The following is a 12688-nucleotide window of genomic DNA, read 5'->3' on the forward strand; positions in this document are numbered from 1 at the left end:
TTGACTACTTACACTGCATCCTAGTGAGTTCGGGACAACTTACGACCACTTTTGGTGGTGCCGCCACCGGAGAAGACCGTGCAGCGGGGGTTGGGGTCGGCGCAACCGGAGAAGCTGGTGCCGCCGCCAGGGAAATCAGTGCCGAGCCAGATGGTGCTTCCAGCGGAGAAGAAAGTACCGCAAGAGATGGAACCGACGCTGCCAAAGGGTAAGAAACGAATGTACCCGTAGATCCTTCTCTAGTCACGATCTAGATAGAAGAGACTGGACGTCCATCAAGCTGCTGGAGGATGCGGTGGATCAAATCGGCTGAGTTCAGGAAATATCGGCGATGTTCATCTGTGTTGGCGGCCGTTACCGCCAGGCAGCTGCCGGTGGAGGGAGGAGGCGAGCCGTTCATGGCAGTCATTAGTGTAAAAGAGGTGAAGTAGGTGGGAGAGATAGAGGGTTCGGGACTGAAGTAATTGTAGTCTGCTCTCTCTTTTTTACAAGCATGCATCCTCAGGCAGATTTTTTTTAGATGCGTACTCAGGCTGCTTTGTCAACCCAGGGCCTCCATGACGCCCCGTTAACTATTTCTCCGCTACACGCGCGCTATAGCATATCTAGAGGGTCCACGCTTAGTAATTTTGCTTCATTGAGGCGCTATTTGCGAAACAGCATGCTATATCGCCCTAAAACTTCATAGTGTTAGCGCGCTATTTTTTTCAGGCAAGTTGCTTTCACTTTTTCGTGGTGATGAACTACAATCTGTTGATTCCACTTCTAAGTCAGAAGATAATATCGCTAATGCTAATATGTTTTAATAAATAATTTATACTATGTTGTTGCCTTGTGAAATGTTGATGTTAGCCTTCTAAAATACTTGAGATCTATTTCTATATGTGGTTATGTATGTATGATTCAGTCACTTTTGGACTATATATATCTATTCGCTCTAGTAAAACTATTTATTTTTAGGCTATATTTAGTATTATTTTGAAAATGCTATTTAAAATATACCACACTATTACCACGATATAGCGTTCATATCGTTTGAAGGAGGCTGCCGCTAATTCATTTAGCACGCTATTTTAAAACTTAAGACGCGTTTGGCGGCTCCGCATCCAGGCTGGTGGGGAAATACCGTACCCAAGTGCTTAAAAGATTGCACCTTTTAGCATGAAAACATTAGGGCACGTCCAACACAGGCGCTACTGCAAGGGCGCTAGGAATTATTTCCTCGTCGTTTGGCGGTTGGAGAGGTGAATCCCTGTGGTAGGCCTACTGTTGACGTAAAAGAAAGCAGGGCGTGAAACTCTTTTCACCTGTCCTAGCTAAAGCACCGGAACCAACAGGAAGTCAGTCTGCCATCAGTTAGCGCTGCAAGGAGAGTACCTGGAGGATTTTACAATCTTTTGACATTCATTTGTTCTCTATTAGCGCCATATATTATATAGCATTGTAATGCCCTTATACTCCTCTCAACATTAAAAAAAAGGTGTGCATATACTAATAACAGTTGCTGAAATGAAACTAAAAATAAACAGACATGCACGGTTTACGAAGGATGGAAATACAGAGTTCATCACCATCCGTTTTAAATTATAAGATTAGATTACTTCAATGTGGGCTACATACACACTAAAATGAGTAAACAGACACACTGAAATGGGTCCAGGTATATAAGATTCAGAAAAAAGGAAGAGCATCTTAAGATACGGAACAGATTACTGAATTGTTCAAACATATCGTACAAAAAAGATTATTTTCTCCAGAAAGATTCATGGCTCAGTTTAGGGTTGCATCAACATGCAGATATTTTTCAGACTAGGCTTAAACCACATTGTCGCCTGTCGGGGAAATCCCCAACCATCTTCTGGAAGGGTGATAACTCCCATGAGCTCATTTTCCCCTTGCTGCAGGTTACAACGACAAATACAACTAAATGCTGGTTCCCGAAATGCATAGTACGCGATGTACACACAATTTGACCTCATGAACGGAGTCAATGTTCCATCAGGAGCATTGCCATCATTTATCTTCAGGTTCATTGGATAATTTAGTCCAATGAATAGAGAGTGTGTGCCAAGGCTGTCAACTCGACTCCAATTGGGTCCAATCAGGGATAGATCTTTCTCAAAAATATGTATGACAGGGGCAGGATACTCTCGCAGGATAAGGCCATTACCATGATGCAGAACTTCTGCAGGCTCAAGGTGATCATTGCTACGTATATACCGATCTTCATGGATGATCATCAAGCGCTTGCCATCGGCTGATCGAGCTAAAAACCATCTGCCAGACGGTTCCTTCATCGGTGATGGGATCACGAATGGCAGGGCAAGGTGGGCCTCTGCATTGTAAACGGAGACAAAAAAAAATAGTGTTTGAATGGCTCAGGAAGACAAAAATACCAGTAGCTGCAACTTCACATTTGTAGGATCAAATGGAGGATGCAGTCATTATACTTGTATAAAAACTCGAAGAAATAAAGTTGTTCCCATTTGAGATGTATGTTAATTACACTCATATTCATTGATGGTAGATACATGTCTCAACCTTATCTGATCCATGATTGTAATGCTTTGAGTACATCGAATATTCAAATAAATTGAAAGTTTGCATGCATCAATTGATGAAGAGGCCAGGGCTAAGCTCCTTATTCATATTCTGATAAGAGCATGCAGTAACTAATTCAGGAATGCATTCATATACTGCAATAATCTGGTTTGGGTTGACAGATTAGTGCACTGCATATACTACTGTAATTCGTTTGTAGCAATGGTTCAGTCAGGTTAGGATAATTAAATGGTGCACAGTTATTTGAAAGGTGAAAAAAAATCTTATTGACCAATTAGTTAATTTAGTTACAATATATCATGAATGGGCTTGATATTAAAATTTATTGCGAAGTATATCATATGGATTGAAGAATTACCGGCCTGTGATTGATCCCAGCAATATGTGGTGCCGGTCCACCCATCCACCGCAACAATGAAGCCGTTGTGCTCGATGGCGTCACTGTAATCTACACCCCATCTATAAAGAGAGAATAACCTCCACTCCTGGCTACCATTTGCCAGGTAAGCGAGTCCAGAATTGAATAGAGCGATGAGCTTGTAATCTGAGTAATGTCCAGCTTTTGTGGGCACTTCGCAAATTACAATCTTCAACAAAAACATGGCACGCCCATACGTCATGTACCTTTCAGGAGGCAAGTCGGGGAAGCCAATCCATTCCTCCCGAAAAATGTTGCAAGTTTCCGACGATGGTAGGGAGATTTCTTGGTGCGTGTAGATGTTCGCGAGGAACCAGTTCCCACCACTGTCCACGCCGGCGATCCAGTCGCCGTTCATGCCAACCCAGAATCTATTGTCCATGAACGGCAGGATGGCTGTGCGCCGAGGATGGTCGAGGGGCACAACGTGGTACACTGTGTGGTGCGCACTACTATCATCATAGTGCCAATGGGCAGAATCGGGCATCAGCAAGCAGGGTCCATCCCAATGGTGTAGATTCATGTTGTCGGCGACATGGCGGCACAGCGTTTTGGAGCATGCGGCTAGCCGGACGTCGACTGTAACGTCCAGACTCTGGGCAATGAGATTGAACAGCTCGGCGGGGAGCTTCCCCGGTCGCCATACACTGGTCGTCGTTCGATGCCGCCATGGAGACGAGAAGGATTTAAGAGGGCGGAAGCAAGTATGTGTGATTGGAGTTTTGTAGGAGAGTCGAGCGGGAAGGAGGAGTGCTGCGGTTCTGCGGAGGGGTGAGGAGAGAAAGCTATGCAAATGGGAGATCTAGAGGATGAAAAAATTTGCTAGCAGCGCTTGGCGAGTGGAGAACGATGATGGAAGTGGAGAGCCAAGGATGGAAACGATGGAGGTGAAGAGTAGGAGTGGATATGACTTTTTTATTCTTCAGCAGCTGCATCGAGGCACCGAGTAAAACTTCGGCTAGGATAGCACGCCACTACGTCCTGGTGCAGTTACTGTCCCGTCAAATCAGTTTGACCACAGAAATGGTTTCTTTATTAGTACAGTATAACTTAATTTTTTCGAACAATATATACTACTCCATTTAATATACTCACTCTGATTCATATTACTTGTCAAATGATATGGATGAATCTTGAACTAAAATGTGTCTAGATATATCCATATTATAGTCAACTAATATGAATCGGAGTTTGTTTGGTTCAAAGGATTTCTAAAGGTATCTTGTACGGAGTAGGATTTTTACACATAGGGATTTTTCCTATAGAGCTTGCTTGATTCAAAGGATTGAGAACCCTCCAAAATACCTATGGATTGCTTTCTCTACAATCCTATCTCCTGGTAATATTGCTATGTGTCTATAACAACTATGAAATAAACTCAATCTCAATAGAAATTTCCTTTGTCTTTCCTAATCAAACAACTAGTTATTTTATGTCTTCGTTTACAAATTAAGATAATTTTTAGGTTATAGGTAATCATCGAGCTTATGTGATCATCTTTTATGATCAAACTTACTTGATCAGCCACGGAGGCGCAAAGGAGCAGTGGTGTGCATTAATACGGCCGCATGGGGAAGGCACAGCTAGCGACGATGAGACGTATCGCCAGCATTGGCCTAGGGAACCGTCGCCACCATTAATAAAAGCTATCCCTTTGGGCACCATGTCTCCCACTACTCGTGTCACGCGCGCATGTGGGTTACGGATGGATGGGCTGGGGAAGCCAGACAGAAAACATGACAACAAGGGGGAAAATGAATAAAAATAATACAAAGTCGAAAATATTATTAGATAGAAAGTTTGACTAAGTTTTTACCAAATGCATTAATATGCAAGATACAAAATCAATATTATTAGATAGAAAATAAATTATATTTTCATATGGTGTCTACAAAATATTATATGTGCTGATAGGTTTGGTCGAACTTTACTTGGTTTGACTCTTCAGCCGCCAGAAGTCATCCCCGCGCCTCTCTAGCATTGAAAATCACGCGTTCTGCGACTTCCATCAAAGAGACAAGCTGAGCTTTGATCCGTTCTCCCAGATGAATGGCCTCGTCACAACTCCTACGAGCGCAGGCCGTGATCTCATCCACTTCTAGGAAAGACACCGCCTGCCTGTACTGAAATAACTTGATCCCTAACTCTCTGTTCTCCTCCCGCATGCTGGCAAGATCGAACTTCATCCTCCGACAGGATAAGCAAGGGGAGTGATCCTGCCAAAGGTAACAACAAACATATCGAGCGTTACCGGCAAACGAAATGCACAAAATAGCTGATTAACGAATGTGGTCACTAACATGTAGGACAGACTTAAGTGGTGTCTACATGTCAGTGACTCGAAGTACCAAAAACCAGCAACCCAAAGTCAGCTAATATTAACCTCCGTCTTCAGCTCCTTCATCCTCTTGAACGGCGGGGAAGCTGGCAACTTATCTTCTTCTACGACCTCTCGCTGGAACCTGACGTCGAAGGATGAGAGATCCTGCGAACGGATGTGCTGCGCCTGCGCGTGCGATTCCCCAGGGCGCTTCTGGCGTAACTCGGAGTTCTCAGCGCCGAGATGCGGAAGTTCCGCTCCCGGGGCCTTGTTGACCCTAAGCCGAGATAGCTCATGTGTAAGCCGACGAAAAATGTTCAAAATGTTATAGATCAGGCATATCATTACCAGTGCAAACGAGGTAAGTGAATCTCCGGGATCTCGCCCAACGACCGCGGTTGGTCCAATGCCACCACATCTTCTCCGAGAGATTGACTAACTCCTTTACATCATCTTCTTCGAGCTTGACCATCTCCTTTACATCATCTTCTGCTCCAAGCTTGACCATCTCCTTTACATCATCTTCTCCTGCGAGCTTGATCATCTGCCTCACATCATCTTCTCCGGCGATATCGACCCTCTCCTGCGGAAGATAACAGATATAAGTCCGAGTATTACCAGCAAAACGAAGGTAATTAAAAGAGGCGTAGTAACCCTTGTGTCCTGGCTCATCAACGGCGGGGACGCTGAGCCCGCATCGTCTCCTCCGAGATCTCCCTTCGCAGGCAGGATTGTTAGAGACAGTGTACTTCTGGTAGTAGTATTTATGCGTGGGGCGCCAGGGGGTCGAGAAGCTAGGACTGCATCTTCTCCTCCAAGCTCTTCCTTGGTAGACATGACAAATGAAACGAGGTGTGGGGGGCGTAAAGGTATAAAATGGCGGACGGCCGCCCCGCCTCGGCCCTCCAAGGCTTATTTTTTTGCCTTACTAAACTAAAAACCATATTTTGCGTCTCACACGTCTGCCCTAAGAGGGCTGCAGGGTCCCATGCATGCAGGTCCCACACTTTAGTGAGCACAAGTCATGTGCGGTAGGTAGGCAAACTTCCAACAATCTTCTTTGTCAAGTGAAGACACGTCGTCAAGACTCTCTCTCTATCTCCCCCCTTTTGTCATTGAAAAAAAAGAATATTATACGGGGGCCTAGCATGCACTGCAGGGGGGGCGATTTTGACAAAGTAACCCTTTTGGCGAAGAAAAACACAGAATGAGCCACCAAAAAAAATAGTCCAGTGAAATAGATTGCTCAGAGGGTCAGTCCGTGCTTTTCTTTGCCAAAAGGGTTATTTCTGTCAAAATCGCCGCACTGCAGGTTTGCAGCACTGAAAAACCTTGCGTGCCAGTCAACATCACTTCCCGGAAAGGTTGAAGCATTTCGAGGCCGTGACTGCTCTCCCTTCTTCTTCTCCTTCCGTGTGATCCCTCTTCCACCTTTTATCCTTTGCAACATATGCAAAAAATTGTCCGTGACTTGTGCTCACTGAAGTGTGGGACCTCACGCATGTGAACCACACGTAAGTGACAGACCTGTTGGTGTAATAATTCGAGTGATCATTATACTGTATTAGAACTCCGTACAAAGTTTCGTATGGATTCAAGGGTAGGAAAGCCAAGTTAGTAACTCACTTTTTTCGCGCGTGAAGGGAGGGGGTGGGCAGTATGGTACCCTGAATTTGTGTGACCCCCCAAAACTAGCAAATACGAGAGAGGCATCGAAAGAAACACACTCGTCCCCTACCCCCCCTCCCCACTAAATTTGAAATCAAGCCAAACAAAAAAGGCAATCGAAAAGCATGGATTGTTCATCTTTTTCTATATAGTTAGGGTTAGGGTTTAGGGTTTATAGAGATGCACATATTTTCATTTTACATTTGTGATGTAGCATAATACATAGGTAAGATACCAAGCATGACCTTTGTTAGAATAACCATTAACGTGTTCTCTCACCTTTAGATTCAAATGGGCATAAACATTCAGAAAAAATCAAAAAACAATGAAAAACCAAAAGCACACATAGTCTTCTTATGTCATATAGTAGGAATTGAAGTTAATAAACAAGGTCTAGACATATTCAAACCAGACAAATCATGTATCTACACCTAACCCTAAACTTTGTCTTATGAAGTCAAGCATGAAGAGAAATGGTTTTGGGTTTCAAACATGGAAATTTCAAAAACCTCCCAACAAAAGCTTCATTTTAGAGTGACTAAGAAGGATACACGCTTACCTTTTCATTTTCATGTTTTAAACTTGTTTAAATCTAGGTCAAACCTAGGATTTGACCAAGATTCAAATGGGCATAAACATTCAGAAAAACAAAAAATGAAAAACCAAAGCACATATAGTCTTCTTATGTCATATAGCTAGTAAGCATTCAAGTTGATAAACAAGCATGTCTAGACAAATTCAAACCCGACAAATCATGTATATACCCCCTAACCCTGAACTATTTCTTATGAAGTCAACCATGAAGAGAAGTGTTTTGGGTTTCAAACATTATATTGAGATTCAAGAACCCCCCAAAAGCTTCATTTCAGAATGACTAATAAGGATCCAGGCTTACCTTTTCATTATATGTTTTAAACATGTTTAAATCTTGGTCAAACCTAGGATTTGACCAAGATTCAAATGGGCATAAACATTAATTCAGAAAAAACAAAAAAACAATAAAAACCAACGCACATATAGTCTTCTTATGTCATATAGTAAGCATTCAAGTTGATAAACAAGCATGTCTAGACATATTCAAACCCGACAAATCATGTATCGATCTACCCCCTAACCCTAAACTCTGTCTTATGAAGTCAACCATATGAAGAGAAGTGGTTTTGGGTTTCAAACATTGATATTTCAAGCACCTCCCCAAAAGCTTCATTTTTGAATGACTAAGAAGGATCCATGCATGATTACCTTTTCATTTTCATGTTTTAAACTTGTTTAAATCTAGGTCAATCCTAGGATTTGACCAAGATTCAAATGGGCATAAAAAAAATCAAAGCACATAGCCTTTTATGTCATATAATGAGCATTCAAGTTGATAAACATGGTCTAGACATATTAAAACAAGAAAATCATGTATCTACCCTGGCCCTAACCCTAAACTTGATCTATCTTATGAAGTCAAACATGAAGAGAAGTGGTATTGGGTTTCAAACATGGAAATTTCAAAAACCTCCCAAAAACTTCATCTTAGAGTGACTAAGAAGGTTCCATGCTTACCTTTTCATTTTCATGTTTTAAATTAACTTGTTTAAATCTTGGTCAAACATAGGGTTTAAGGTTTAGGGATCATCGATCGAGTGCACACACACATTATTAGAGGCACATGCGCCTTTGCGCATAAAGTGCATGCGTATATATATAAGTGTGTTTCTTGGCCACCAACGATATATAGATCTAGAGAGAGAGATTGAAATATATTTAGGGTTTAGGGTTTAGGGTTTAGGGTCTAGGGTTAGGGTTTAGGGTTTAGTGTTTAGGGTTTAGGGCTTAGGGTGTAGTGTTTAGGGTTTAGGGTCTAGGGTTTAGGTTTTAGTGTTTAGGGTGTTTAGGGTGTACGTTTAGGGTATAATTAGGGATTAGGGATTAGGGTTTTAGGGTTTAAGGTTTAGGGATCATCGATCGAGTGCACACACACATTATTGGAGGCACCCGCGCCTTTGCGCATAAAGTGCATGTGTATATATATAAGTGTGTTTCTTGGGCACCAACGATATATAGATCGAGAGAGAGAGATTGAAATATATATATATATATCCCCAAGAATATGTTCAAATATATATTGAAATATATGCACGAATGATATGCAAGGTATGCCATGCGCGCATAGCATGAAGAGAAGTCGTATTGGTTTCAAACATTGAAATTTCAAGAACCTCCCAAAAGCTTCATTTTAGAGTGACTAAAAATGATCCAGGCTTGCCTTTTCATTTTCATGTTTTTAAATTGTTTAAATCCAAATGGGCATAAAATTAAAAAAACATAAAAATGAAAAACCAAAGCACATATATAGCCTTCTTATGTCATATAAAATAAGCATTCAACAAGTTGATAAACAAGGTGTAGACATATTCAAAATAGAAAAAGCATGTATCTACCACCCCTAACACTTAACTCTGTCTTATGAAGTCAAGCATGAAGAGAAGTGGTTTTGGGTTTCAAACATTATATTGAGATTTCAAGAACCCCCAAAAGCTTCATTTTAGAATGACTAAGAAGGATCCAGGCTTGCCTTTTCATTTTCATGTGTTTTAAACTTGCTAAAATCTTGGTCAAACCTAGGACTTGACCAAGATTCAAATGGCATTAAACATTCAAAAAAAATCAAAAAATGAAAACCAAAGCACATAGCCTTCTTATGTCATATATATATATATATATATTAAGCATTCAAGTTGATCGATATGAACAAGGTCTAGACATATTCAAAACAGAAAAAGCATGTATCTACCCCCTAGCCCTTAACTATGTCTTATGAAGTCAAGCATGAAGAGAAGTGGTTTTGGGTTTCAAACATGGAAATTTCAAAAACTTCCCAAAAGCTTAATTTTAGAGTGAATAAGAAGGATCCAAGCTTACCTTTTCATTTTCAGGATTTATGCTTGTTTAAATCTTGGTCTAACATAGGATTTGACCAACACACATATAGTCTTATTATGTCATATAGTAAGCATTCAAGTTGATAAACAAGCATATGCATGTCTAGACATATTCAAATTAACCCGACAAATCATGTATGTACCCCTAACCCTAAACTCCGTCTTATGAAGTTAACCAGGAAGAGAAGTGGTTTGGGTTTCAAACATTGAGATTTCTAAGAACCCCCCAAAAGCTTCATTTTGGAATGACTAATAAGGATCCAGGCTTACCTTTTCATTTTATGTTTTAAACTTGTTTAAATCACTGTCAAACCTAGGATTTGACCAAGATTCAAATGGGCATAAAAAATCAAAAAAATCAAAAAAAACAAAGCACATAGCCTTTTTATGTTATATAATGAGCATTCAAGTTGATAAACATGGTCTAGACATATTAAAACAAGAAAAATCATGTATCTACCCTGGCCCTAACCCTAAACTCGATCTGTCTTATGAAGTCAAACATGAAGAGAAGTGGTTTTGGGTTTCAAACATGGAAATTTCAAAAACCTCCCAAAAACTTCATCTTAGAGTGACTAAGAAGGTTCCATGCTTACCTTTTCATTTTCATGTTTTAAATTAACTTGTTTAAATCTTGGTCAAACATAGGATTTGACCAATAAGATTCAAATGGGCATAAACATTCAGAAAAAAATTAAAAATAAGAAACCAACGCACATATATTCTTCTTATGTCATATAGTAAGCATTCAAGTTGATAAACAAGCATGTCTAGACATATATACTCAAACCTGACAAATCATGTATCGATCTACCCCTAACCCTAAACTCTGTCTTATGAAGTCAACCATATGAAGAGAAGTGGTTTTGGGTTTCAAACATTGAGATTTCAAGAACCCCCCAAAAGCTTCATTTTAGAGTGACTAAGAAGGATCCATGCTTACCTTTTCATTTTCATGTTTTAAACTTGTTTAAATCTTGGTCAAACCTAGGATTTGACCAAGATTCAAATGGGCATAAAAAATAAAAAAATAAAAAAAACAAAGCACATAGCCTTTTTTATGTCGATCATATAATGAGCATTCAAGTTGATAAACATGGTCTAGACATATTAAAACAAGAAAAATCATGTATCTACCCTGGCCCTAACCCTAAACTCGATCTGTCTTATGAAGTCAAACATGAAGAGAAGTGGTTTTGGGTTTCAAACATGGAAGTTTCAAAAACCTCCCAAAAACTACATCTTAGAGTGACTAAGAAGGTTCCATGCTTACCTTTTCATTTTCATGTTTTAAATTAACTTGTGTAAATCTTGGTCAAACATAGGATTTGACCAAGATTCAAATGGGCATAAACATTCAGAAAAAAATTAAAAATAAGAAACCAACGCACATATAGTCTTCTTATGTCATATAGTAAGCATTCAAGTTGATAAACACGCATGTCTAGACAAATTCAAACCCGACAAATCATGTATCTACCCCCTAACCCTAAACTAGATTGGTCATCTTAGAGTGACTAAAAAGGATCCAAGCTTACCTTTTCATTTTCATGTTTATGCTTGTTTAAATCTTGGTCAAACATAGGATTTGACCAAGATTCAAATGGGCATAAACATTCAGAAAAAATTAAAAAACCAACGCACATTAGTAGCCCAAAATCGAACCATTCAAGTGGATATTTTTGAACTTGATCTGTAGTAGTGGGCAAAACCCTAGATTAACCTATATTTAATCATAGATTCGTAGGTCGATTTTTCTACTTTTTTATTATTACTATGCAACACATGTGTGTTTGCCCGTCGCGTGAAACTCGGAGGAAGAGGGATCACTCGGAAGGAGAGAAGTAGGGAGTGCATTATCGTGTCTCCCCTTTTTCGGGTGATGATGTTGACTGTTGTGCAGGTTTTGTCAGTGAGCAGGAGGTGCGAGCGAGCGAGCGAGTCGAAGCGAGGCCGAGAATGAGAGATTTTTTTTTGTGAGAGGGACAACCGAAGGATCCTGAAGGACCCACAGACTTCCAATACGCATCCTGATGCGTCTTCTCTTGACAAAGAAGATGGCTGGGAGTTTGCATACCTACTGCACGTGACTTGTGCGCACTGAAGTGTGGGACCTCACGCATGGGCACCACACGTAAGTGACAGACCTGTTGGTGTAAAAACTCAGTTGATTATTATAGTGCATTAGAACAAAGTTTCCTATGGATTCAAGGGTAGGAAATCCAAGTTAAAACTCATTTACATGACATTAATTTTTCCATGAAGCAAAGTTAACACATCTATCAATTGGTACATTTTGGAATGACTAAGAAGGATCCATGCTTAATTATTCATTTTCACGTGTTAAACTTGTTTAAATCTTGCTCAAACCTAGGATTTCACCAAGATTCAAATGGGCATGAAAATGAAAAAATGAAATACCAATGCACATAGAGTCCTCTTATGTCATATAGTAAGCATTCAAGTTGATAAACAAGGTCTAGACATATTCAAACCAGACAAATCATATATCTACCCCCCTATCGACCCTAAACTCTATCTTATGAAGTCAAGCATGAAGATAAGTGGTTTTGGGTTTCAAACATGGAAATTTCAAAAACCTTCCAAAAACTTCATTTAGGGTGACTAAGAAGGATACAGGCTTCCCTTTTCATTTTCATGTTCTATACTTGTTTAAATCTTGGTCAAACCTAGGATTTGACCAAGATTCAAATGTGCATCAAAATTCCAAAAAAAATCAGAAAATGAAAAACCAAAGCACATACACTACAAGAGACACCCCCCTACAGC

General features: G+C 40.3%; 1 protein-coding gene across 1 annotated transcript in view; it reads right to left on the minus strand.

The window, feature by feature from the left end:
• Positions 1-12688, minus strand: part of LOC127335580 (probable inactive beta-glucosidase 14) — a 226213-nt gene that overhangs the window by 21469 nt on the left and 192056 nt on the right. The window lies entirely within an intron of this gene.

This window comes from Lolium perenne, chromosome 2 (assembly GCF_019359855.2).
Source record: "Lolium perenne isolate Kyuss_39 chromosome 2, Kyuss_2.0, whole genome shotgun sequence".
NCBI classification, from domain to species: domain Eukaryota; kingdom Viridiplantae; phylum Streptophyta; class Magnoliopsida; order Poales; family Poaceae; genus Lolium; species Lolium perenne.